General features: G+C 37.5%; 1 pseudogene; it reads left to right on the forward strand.

Annotated features, from left to right (window-relative positions):
• Positions 1–12,517, forward strand: part of LOC127689697 (high mobility group nucleosome-binding domain-containing protein 5-like) — a 133,089-nt pseudogene that overhangs the window by 47,424 nt on the left and 73,148 nt on the right.

Consider the following 12,517-nt stretch of genomic DNA (forward strand, 5'->3'; position numbering starts at 1 on the left):
TATTTATAGAACATTCCATCCTAAAGCAAAAGAATATACCTTCTCTCAGCACCTCATGGCACTGTCTCCAAAACTGACCATATAATTGGTCATAAAACAGGCCTCAACAGATACAGGAACATTGAAATAATTCCATGCACTCTATCAGATGATCACAGTCTAAGGCTGCTCTTAAGTTTAAACAAAAACAACTGAAAACACACATGCACATGGATGGTGAACAATGATCTACTCAATGATAGCTTGGTCAAGGAAGAAATAAATAAAGAAATTAAAGACTTTTTAGAATTTAATGAAAATGAGGACATATCATACCAAAACTTATGGGACACAATGAAAGCAGCTAAGAGGAAAACCCAAAGCTCTAAGTGCCTCCAAAAAGAAAATGGAGAGAGTTTACACTAGCAGCTTGACCACACACCTGAAAGCTCTAGAATGCAAAGAAGCAAATACAACCAAGAGGAGTAGGCAGAAGGAAATAATGAAACTATTGGCCAAAATAGGGCCAAAATCAATCAAATAGAAACAAAAGGAACTATACAAAGAATAAACAAAGCAAGGACCTGGTTATTTGAGAAAATCAACAAGATAGAAAAACCCTTAGCAAGACTAAGCAGAGGGCACAGAGGCACTACCGAAATTAATAAAATCAGAAATGAAAAGGGAAAAATAAAAACAGAAACTATAGAAAATCAAAAAATTATCAGATCCTACTACAAGAGCTTATATTCAACAAAATTTGAAAATCTGCATGAAATAGACAATTTTCTAGATCCATATCATACGCAAGCATTAAAACAGGATCAGATAAACCATCTAAATAGTCCTGTAAGTCCTGGGGAAATAGAAGCAGTTGTTAATAATCTCCCAACAAAAAAGTAAAGCCCAGGACCAGATGGGTTCAGTGGGGGAATTCTGTCAGTTCTTCAAAGAAGAGCTAATACCAATACTCCTCAAACTATTCCACAAAATAGAAACTCAAGAAAAACTACCCAATTCGTTCTATAAAGGCACAATAACACTTACACCTAAACCAAACAAAGACCAAACAAGAAAAGAGAACTTCAGACCAATCTCCCTTATGATGCAAAAATACTCAATGAAAGTCTGTACAATCAAATCCAAAAATGTCTCAATATGATAATCCACCACGATCAAGTAGGCTTCATCCCAGGGATGCATAAATGGTTCAATATATGGAAATCCATCAATATAATTCACTACATAAAGAAACTCAGAGAAAAACACCACATGGTCTTTCATTAGATGCTGAAAAAGCTTTTAATAAAATTCAACATCCCTTCATGACAAAAGTCTTAGAGAGATCAGAAATTCATACCTAAACATAGTGAAAGCAATATACTGCAAATCTGTAGCCAACATCAGACTAAATAGAGAGAATTTTGAAGCAATCCCACTAAAATCTGGGACCAGACAAGGCTGGCCACTCTCTCCCAATCTATTCAATATAGTACTCAAAGTCTTTGCTAGAGGAATTAGACAACAAAAAGAGGTCAAAGGGATACAAATTGGAAAGGAAGAAGAAAAAATATTACAATTTGCAGATGATATGATCATATAATTAAGCAACCCCAAAAATTCCATCAGAGAACTCCTAAAGGTGATAAACAACTTCAGCAAACTGGCTGCATGAAAAAATTAACTCAAACAAATCAGTAGCCTTCTCCTACTCAAAGGATAAGCAAGCTGCGAAAGAAATTAGGGAAATGACACCCTTCACAATAGTCACAAATAATATTACATACCTTGTGACTCTAACCAAGCAAGTGAAAGATCTGTATGACAAGAACTTCAAGCCTCTGAATAAAGAAATCATAGATCTTAGAAGATGGAAAAATCTCCCATGCTCATGGATTGGCAGGATTAATGTAATAAAAATGGCCATCTTGCTGAAAGCAGTCTACAGATTCAATGCAATCCCCATCAAAATTCCAAATCATTTCTTCATAGAGCTAGAAATAGCAATCTGCAAATTTATTTGAAATAACAAAAACCCCAGGATAGAGACAACTATTCTCCACAACAAAAGATCTCCTGGGGGATCACCAACCCTGACCTCAAGCTCTACTACAGGAGCAATAGTGAAAAACACCTATATGGTATTGATACAGAGACAGGCAGGAAGATCAATGGAATAGAATTGAAGACCCAGAAATGAACCCACATACCTATAGTCACTTGATATTTGACAAGGGAGCTAAAAACATCCAGTGGGGGGAAAAAGGCATTTTTAACAAATGATGCTGGGTCAACTGGAGGTCAGCATGCAGAAAACTGCAAATCAACCCATTCTTATCTCCTTGTACAAAGCTCAAGTTCAAGTAGATCAAGGACCTCCACATAAAACCAGACAAACTGAAGCTTATAGAGGAGAAAGTGGGAAAGAACCTTGAACACATGGGGCACAAGGGAAAATTTCCTGACTAGAATACCAATGACTTATGCTTCAGAACAAGAATCAACAAATGGGACCTCATAAACCTGCAAAGATTCTGTAAGGCAAAGGACACTGTCAATAGGACAAAATGGCAACCAACAGATTGGGAAAAGATGTTTAAAAATCCTATATACAATAAAGGGCTAATATTCAATGTATACAAAGAACAAGTTAGACTCCAGAGAGCCAAATAACCCTATTTAAAAAATGGGGTTCAGAGTTCAACAGGGAATTCTCAGCTGAGGAAACTCTAATGGTTCTGAAGCACCTAAAGAAATGTTTAGCATCCTTAGTTATCAAGGAAATGTAAATCAAAACAACCCTGAGACTCCACCTCATACCAGTTAGAATGGCTAAGATGAAAAACTCAGGTGACAGCAGATTCTGGAGAGGATGTAGAGAAAGAGGAACACTTCTCCATTGCTGGTGGGATTGCAAGCTGTTATAACCACTCGAGAAATCAGTTTGGCAGTTCCTCAGAAAATTAGACATAGTACTATTTGATGACCCAGCTATACCAATCCTGGGTATATACCTAGATGATGCTCCAACATGTGATAAGGACACATGTTCCACTATGTTCATAGCAGCCTTATTTATAATAGGCAGAAGCTGGAAAGGACCCAGATATCCTTCAACAGAGAAATTGATACAAAAAAAATGTGGTATATATACACAATGGAGTACATTCAGCTATAAAAAACAATGAATTCATGAAATTCTTAAGCAAATGAATGGAACTAAAAAGTGTCATTCTGAATGAGGTAACCCAATCACATGGTATGCACTCACTGATAAGTGGATATTAGCCCAAAAGCTCAAAATAAACAAGTTACAATTCACAGACCACAGGAAGCTCAAGAAGAAGGAAGACCAAAGTGGGGGTGCTTTGTTTCCTCTAAGAAAGGCAACAAAATACTCATAGGCACAATAATGGAGACAAAGTATGGAGCAGAGACTGAAGGAAAGGCCACCCAGAGACTCTCCTACCTGGGGATTCATCCGATAAACAGTCATCAAACCTGACACTACTATGAATGACCAGAAGTGCATACCAAAAGGAGCCTGTTATGGTTGTCTCTGGAGGGGCCCTGCCAGAGACATACAGATACAGAGACAGATACTAACAGTCAACCATTGGACTTAGTGCGAGGTTCCCAATGGAGGAGTTGGAGGGCAGACTGGAGGAGCTGAAGTGGTTTGAAGTCCCACAGGAAGAAAGACAATATGGGCCAACCAGATACCCCAAGGCTCCCAGGGACTAAGCAATCAACCAAGGGGTACACATGGTTCTGGCCAAAAGAGTGGCAGAGGAATGCTTTGTCAGGCATCAGTGGGAGGAGAGGTCCTCGCTCCTATGAAGGCTCAATAGATGCCCCAACGTGGGTTAATGGAGGGGAAGTTGGTGGGAATGTATTGGGTGGAGGGGCATATTCTTGGAAGCAGGGGATCGGAGGATGGTTTGGGGGCTTTGGGGGAGGGGGAAAGCTGGGAAAGTGTATAACATTTGAAATGTAAATGAAGAATATATTCAATAAAAATGTAAAAATAAAAAATAAAATAAAGGATAAAGCAAAATAAACCCTAATATTTTATTTTATTTATTTTCTGGTTTCCCCTTTCTTTCTGGTTACTTTTTCAGCCATCTCATTATCTCTCTTCATGCTTTATTATGAGCCTTCAAAGGACATAGGCACTCTCATTCACAGCACAGTGAGCAGTGAGCCTTACCAAGTGACATCCAGAATACAATCAGGTTTCTCATGGACGTTTTTAACTCTTTCCACATTTGCCTGGTTGCCTTACATTGCTTCTCTTTTGCTGTGATCAAAGCAGCTTGAAAAAGGACAGGGTTTATTTCACTGTATTCCAGTCCTTTATGAAGGGAATTCAGGCCTGAAAACTCAAACAAAAACCTGGAGGAAGAAACTTAGTAGGAGGCCAAAAAGGGATGCCGCTAGCTGACTTGCTACTCCTGGCTTTTTCAATGTGTTGTTTCATACAAGAAAGATTTATCAGTCAATGTACAAGTTATATTGATTGATATATATATCATCTATCTATTACTATTTATTAACTACTATCTGTTGTATATTTATCATTTATCTCTCTACTTTTTTATCTGACACACATATTTTGGTATGAGTGTGCTTGTGGTCTTTCGAAAAACTTAGAATTATATTGTTTAGGGAGCATATTACTAGAATAAAAGACACAAAACACATAAATGATTGCTGTTTATGGTATTTTTTATTATAACCATCTTCAACCTATAATAAGATAAATGTAATTCACCATGTTCGGATCATGGATATCCTAGTTATTTTCTGATTTGTGTAGAAAGGCTGAATTGCAGATCAATGTTCATTTGAATTAGAATTGTATCTTTTTTTAGCATTTTAATTAATTCCTCGAAAAAAAATAACATCCAGTAGGAACTGAGACTCGATAATAATTTTACACTTACTTCCTCTTTGAATCTGAATAGACTTTCTCAGACCTAAGCCAGTTCCATCACTAAGTCATTGAGCCCTTCCTTTCCTTTTCTTCCTTGACATTTCCCACATCTCATCTAGCCACGCATGCCACCTCAGTCTTTGTTGTGCTCCTAAGCCTTTAAATATAACCTAACACAGATCTCCTCAGACTGAGTTATCTGAAAGTCAATATTAGGACAATCAGAGGCTAAGTTAATTGCTAGAATAATTTGTTTTTAACTTTTATCTGTGAATTAGTCCACTTAATGCTTGTGAGTGTTCTTAAACATGAGTTGGCTCACAGAATGTGTGTCAGCATTGTTAACCTTCTATAGTAAATTCCAAAGGGATAGAGTACGCCTGTCCAGTGTGCTGTGCACAGCAACTAACAAAGTATAGGAATACAGAGCCTGAATATTTTCATGGTGATAAATTTTACTGACTTTTTTAATAACCTAGTCTGGTTAAAATTTACAAGTAACATGTAACTGTCAATAGACTTCCAAATATACCTTAGTGTATTTGGAAAGAAAATTCAGAATATTGATTGTTTTTAAATTTACATATAACTATCTAAAATTATCTCACTTTTTCAGAAAAATTATAAATGTTACTGAGTAAAGAGTAACTTTAAAATTAATGCTCTATTAATATTCAATCAATGACACAAGAGTTTCATCAAGAAGATATATTCAATTTCATATTCATTCATTTAAAAAATTGAAAATTAAATTACATTCAAGCTTATTTTATTTTCTTATAGACATAAATATTGAATACCAATAAGTACATAATTACTCAGCTAATTGTATTTAAAGTTGATAGTTCTTATTAAAATCATGTGTATGGTACATGTCTGTAATCTATAATCTCAGTACTTTAGAGCTGAACTCTGAAGAGTCAGTAGTCTAGGGGATCAGTTGAGTTCTATACCACCCTAGGTACCACAGGACCACTTGTGTTGGTATCAGGTATAAAAAGTTACTTATATATAACCAAATAAATCATTAAATTATTGGACAAAGTATATATTGATAAATTATACTTCAAGAATTTATGTATAGTTTTTGGAAATGATATCATAATCAGTTGCAAAATAAATTCTTGTTTTGGAAAAATATTATCCATTGCTCAGTGAATCAAAAATCCAGTGGAAGAAAAACTATTCTTTGAAGATCATTTTAAAAATATATTTCATTTATATAAATGCATGTGATCTAATTAGTGTGTCTAATTAGTGTGCATGTGTCTAATTAGTGTGGGTGTGTATATGCATGTGCAGGTATCTACTGAGGCCAGAACCACTAAAGTTGCATTTCTAGGCAGTATGGTGTCTCCCTGTGTCAAAACAGGGAACTGAACTAGGGTCATTTGCAATACCAGAATGTTTATGTTTTTCAATTTTCTTTGTTATACCCAAAGCCTCCAAAGAGTTTTGTTTTGTTTTGTTTTGTTTTACTTTTAGTTATTTCAGAGCATGAAAGATGAAATTATTAAAATCATTCTGTACTATAAAAATGACTATTCCACAGGGACTATCCCAAAAGGTGTTGTTGGTACCTGGAATAGTTTTCTACTAGCCAGACTGCCTTGTCTGGCCTCAGTAGGTGAACATATGCCTAGATTCACAGAGACTTGATATGCCAGGATATGGGAGATACCCAGGGACTCCTCACTTGCTCAGAGGAGAAGAGAAGGGCAGATGGAGGAAGAATTGTGGGTGGGGTGACCAACCTGGAGGGGTACAGTGAACTGGATATAAACTAAATAAGTAAAAATAAAAGTAATAATAATAACAACAATAATAATAATAACAATAAGCAAATGAATAAATATTGTGGGAAAAAGTCTCTTCCAGAAATTTTAAGATAATATTTTTAGAATAGTGCAGAATACATCTTTTTTTATTTTTTTATTGATATATTTTTTATTTACATTTCAAATGATTTCCCCTTTCCTGGGTCCCCACTCCCTGCAAGTGCTATAAGCCCTCTTCCCTCCCCCTCTTCCCTCATCTACCCCTTCCCGCTTCCCTGTTCTGGAATTCCCCTATACTCTTGCACTGAGTTTTTCCAGAACCAGGGGCCACTCCTCCATTCTTTTTGGACATAATTTAATATGTGGATTATGTCTTAGGTATTCAAAGTTTCTAGGCTAATATCCACTTATCAGTGAGTGCATGCCATGATTGATCTTTTGAGACTGGGTTACCTCGCTTAGTATGATGTTCTCCAGCTCCATCCATTTGTCTAAGAATTTCATGAATTCATTGTTTGTAATGGCTTAATGGTACTCCATTGTGTAAATATACCACATTTTTTGTATCCATTCCTCCGTTGAAGGACACCTGGGTTCTTTCCAGCTTCTGGCTACTACAAATAGGGCTGCTATGAACATAGTGGAGCATGTGTCCTTATTGCATGCTGAAGAATCCTCTGGGTATATGCCCAGGAGTGGTATAACAGGCACCTCAGGAAATGTCATGCCCAGTTTTCTGAGGAACCGCCAGACTGATTTCCAAAGTGGTTGCACCATTTTGGAATCCCACCAGCAGTGGAGGAGTGTTCCTCTTTCTCCACATCCTCACCAATACCTTCTGTCTCCTGAGTTTTTGACCTTAGCCATTCTGACTGGTGTGAGGTGAAACCTCAGGGTTGTTTTGATTTGCATTTCCCTAATGATTAATAATGTCGAACATTTCTTAAGGTGTTTCTCAGCTCTCTGAAGTTCTTCATGTGAAAATTCTTTGTTTAGCTCCATACCCCACTTTTTAATGGGGTTATTTGGTTCTCTGGGTTCTACCTTCTTGAGTTCTTTGTATATATTAGATATTAGCCCTCTGTCAGATTTAGGGTTGGTGAAGATCCTTTCCCAATGTGTTGCTTGACATTTTGTCCTTTTGACAGTGTCCTTTGCCTTACAGAAACTTTGTAGTTTTATGAGGTCCCATTTGTCAATTCTTGATCTTAGAGTGTAAGCTATTGGTGTTCTATTCAGAAACTTTTCCCCTGTGCACATGTCCTCAAGGGTCTTCCCCAGTTTCTTTTCTATTAGTTTCAGTGTGTCAGGATTTATGTGGAGGTCCTTGATCCATTTGGAGTTGAGCTTAGTACAAGGAGATAAGAATGGATCAATTCGCATTCTTCTGCATGCTGACCTCCAATTGAACCAGCACCATTTGTTGAAAAGACTAGCTTTTTTCCACTGGATGCTTTCAGCCCCTTTGTCGAAGACCAAGTGACCATAGGTGTGTTGGTTCATTTCTGGATCTTCAATGCTATTCCATTGATCCGCTTGCCTGACATCGTACCAATACTATGTAGTATTTTTTTTATCACTATTGCTCTGTAGTAAAGTTTAAAGTCTCTTATACTGAATCCCCCTGAAGTTCTTTTACTGTTGAGAATAGTTTTAGCTATCCTGGGTTTTTGTTATTCTAGATGAATTTGAGAATTGCTCTTTCTAGCTCTATGAAGAACTGGGTTGGGATTTTTATGGGGATAGCATTGAATCTGTAGATTGCCTTTGGCAAGATGGCCATTTTAATTATATTAATCCTGCCAATCCACGAGCATGGAAGATTTTTCCATTTTCTGAGATCTTCTTCAATTTCCTTCTTCAGAGATTTGAAGTTCTTGCCATATAGGTCTTTCCCTTGTTTGGTTAGAGTCACCCCAAGATACTTTATGATGTTTGTAGCTATTGTGAAGGGAGTCATTTCCCTAATTTCTTTCTCAGTCTCCTTATCCTTTGAATATATAGTGCCTACCTATTTGCTTGCATTGATTTTGTAGCCAGCTACTTTGCTGAAGTTGTTTATCAGCTGTAGGAGTTCTCTAGTAGAGTTTTTAGGGTCACTTAAGTATACTATCATATCATCTGCAAATAGTGATAGTTTGACTTCTTCCTTTCCAATTTGTATCCCTTTGACTTCCTTTTGTTGTCTAATTGCTCTAGCTAGGACATCAAGAACTATATTGAAAAGATATGGAGAGAGGGGGCAGCCTTGTCTAGTCCCTGATTTTAGTGGGATTGCTTCAAGTTTCTCTCCATTTAGTTTGATGTTGGCTACCGGTTGCTGTATATTGCTTTTACTATGTTTAGGTATGGGCCTTGAATTCCTGTCCTTTCCAAGACTTTTAGCATGAAAGGATGCTGAGTTTTGTCAAATGCTTTTTCAGCATCTAATGAAATGATCATGTGGTTTTTTTTTCTTTGAATTTGTTTATGTAGTGGATTGCATTTATGGATTTCCTTATATTGAACCATCCCTGCATCCCTGGGATGAAGCCTACTTGATCATGGTGAATGATCATTTGATGTGTTCTTGGATTCGGTGGGCAAGAATTTTATTTAGTATTTTTGCATCGATATTCATAAGGGAAATTGGCCTGAAATTCTCTTTCTTAGTTGGATCTTTGTGTGGTTTTGGTATCAGCGTAATAGTGGCTTTGAAGAAGGAGTTGGGTAGTGTTCCTTCTGTTTCTATTTGGTGAAAAGTTTGAAGAGTATTGGTGTTAAGTCTTCTTTGAAGGTCTGATAGAATTCTGCACTGAAACCAACTAGTCCTGTGCTTTTTTTGGTGGGAAGCCTATCTATGACCCCTTCTATTTCTTTAGGGGTTATGGGTCTATTTAGATGGTCTATTTGAGCCTGGTGTAATTTTGGTAATTGGTATCTGTCTAAGAAAATGTCCATTGCCTCGAAATTCTCCAATTGTGTTGAGTACAGGGTTTTGTAGTAGGATCTGATGATTTTTTGAATTTCATCGGTTTCTGTTGTAATATCTCCCTTTTCATTTCTAATTTTGTTAATTTGGATACTTTCTCTGTGCCCTTTGGTTAGTCTGGCTAAGGGTTTATCTATCTTGTTGATTTTTTCAAAGAACCAGCTTTTCATCTTGTTGATTCTTTGTATGGTTCTCTTGGTTTCTACTTGATTGATTTCAGCCCTGAGTTTGATGATTTCCTGTCTTCTTCTCCTCCTGGGTGAATTAGCTTCTTTTTGTTCCAGGGCTTTCAGTTGTTCCGTTAATCTTCTAGTTTATGCTCTCTCGAATTTCTTTTTGGAGGCACTCAAAGCTATGAGTTTTCCTCTTAGCACTGCTTTTATTGTGTCCCATAGATTTGTGTATGTTGTGCCTTCATTTTTGTTAAATTCTAAGAAAACTTTGATTTCTTTATTTATTTTGTCCTTGACCAAGGTATCATTGAGTAGAGTATTGTTCAGTTTCCATGTGGGCTTTCTGTTGTTTTTATTGCTATTAAAGACCACTTTTACTCCATAGTGATCTGATAGGAGGCATGGGATTATTTCAATCTTCTTATATTTTTTGAGGTCTTTATATCTTGTTTTTATTCGATATATTTTTTATTTACATTTCAAATGCATTTCCCTTTACAGGCCCCCCACTCCCCAAAAGTCACATAAGCCCCCTTCCCTCCCCCTGCTCTCCCACTCACCCCTTCCGATTTTCCTGTTCTGCTTTTGCCCTATACTACTACACTGAGTCTTTCCAGAACCAGGGGCCACTTCTCTGTTCTTCTCATACTTCATTTGATGTGTGAATTATGTTTTGGGTATTCCAATTTTCTAGGCTAATATACACTTATTAGTGAGTGCATACCATGATTGATCTTTTGAGACTGGGTTACCTCACTTAGTATGATGTTCTCCAACTCCATCCACTTGCCTAAGAATTTCATGAATTCGTTGTTTCTAATGGTTGAATAGTACTCCATTGTGTATATATACCACATTTTTTGCATCCATTTCCAGCTTCTGGCTATTATAAATAGGGCTGCTATGAACAGACTGGAACATGTATCCTTATTACATGCTGGGGAATCCTCTGGGTATATGCCCAGGAGTGGTATAGCAGGATCCTCCGGAAGTGACATGCCCAGTTTTCTGAGGAACCACCAGACTGATTTCCAGAGTGGTTGTACCAGTTTGTAACCCCACCAGCAGTGGAGGAGTGTTCCTCTTTCTCCACATCCTTGCCAACACCTGCTGTCTCCTGAATTTTTAATCATAGCCATTCTGAGTGGTGTAAGGTGAAATCTCAGGGTTGTTTTGATTTGCATTTCCCTAATGACTAATGAAGTTGAGCATTTTTTAAGATGCTTCTCAGCCATCTGAAGTTCTTCAGATGAAAATTGTTTTTTAGCTCCATACCCCATTTTTAATAGGGTTATTTAGTTTTCTGGGATCTAACTTCTTGAGTTCTTTGTATATATTGGATATTAGCCTGCCATCTGATGTAGGGTTGGTGAGGATCTTTTCCCAATTTGTTGGTTGCTGACTTGTCCTTTTGATGGTGTCCTTTGCCTTACAGAAACTTTGTAATTTTATGAGGTCCCATTTTTCAATTCTTGATCTTAAAGCATACACTATTGGTGTTCTGCTCAGGAACTTTCCCCCTGTACCGATGTCCTCAAGGGTCTTCCCCAGTTTCTTTTCTATAAGCTTCAGAGTGTCTGGCTTTATGTGTAGGTCCTTGATCCATTTGGAGTTGAGCTCAGTACAAGGAGATAAGGATGGATCAATTCACATTCTTCTCCATGCTGACTTCCAATTGAACCAGCACCATTTGTTGAAAAGGCTATCTTTATTCCATTGGATGTTTTCAGCTCCTTTGTCGAGGACCAAGTGGCCATAAGTGTGTGGGTTCATTTCTGGATCTTCAATCCTGTTCCATTGATCCACCCGCCTGTCACTGTACAAATACCATGCAGTTTTTAACACTATTGCTCTGTAGTATTGCTTGAGGTCAGGGATACTGATTCCCCCAGAATTTCTTTTGTTGTTGAGAATAGTTTTAGCTATCCTGGGTTTTTTTGTTATTCCAAATGAATTTGAGAATTGCTCTTTTTTTTAATTTATTGATATATTTATTTACATTTTAAATGATTTCCCCTTTTCTGGACCCCCACTCCCCAAAAGTCCCATCAGTCCCCTTCCCTCCCCCTGTTTTCCCACCCAACCCTTCCCACTTCCCTGTTCTGACTTTGTTCTATACTGCTTCACTGAGTCTTTCTAGAACAGGGGGCCACTCCTCCATTCTTCTTGTACCTCATTTGATATGTGGATTATGTTTTGGGTATTCCAGTTTTCTAGGTTAATATCCACTTATTAGTGAGTGCATACCATGATTCATCTTTTGAGTCTAGGTTACCTCACTTAGTATGATGTTCTCCAGCTCCATCCATTTGCCTAAGAATTTCATGAATTCATTGTTTCTAATGGCTGAATAGTACTCCATTGTGTATATATACCACATTTTTTGCATCCACTCTTCTGTTGAGGGATACCTGGGTTCTTTCCAACTTCTGGCAATTATAAAGAGGGCTGCTATGAACATAGTAGAACATGTATCCTTATTACATGCTGGGGAATCTTTTGGGTATATGCCCAGGAATGGTATACCAGGATCTTCTGGAAGTGAGGTACCCAGTTTTCGGAGGAACTGACAGACTGATTTCCAGAGTGGTTGTACCAATTTGCAACCCCACCAGCAGTGGAGGAGTGTTCCTCTTTCTCCACACCCTCTCCAACACCTGCTGTCTCCTGAATTTTTAAT

Source organism: Apodemus sylvaticus, chromosome 7 (assembly GCF_947179515.1).
Source record: "Apodemus sylvaticus chromosome 7, mApoSyl1.1, whole genome shotgun sequence".
Taxonomy (NCBI): Eukaryota; Metazoa; Chordata; class Mammalia; order Rodentia; family Muridae; genus Apodemus; species Apodemus sylvaticus.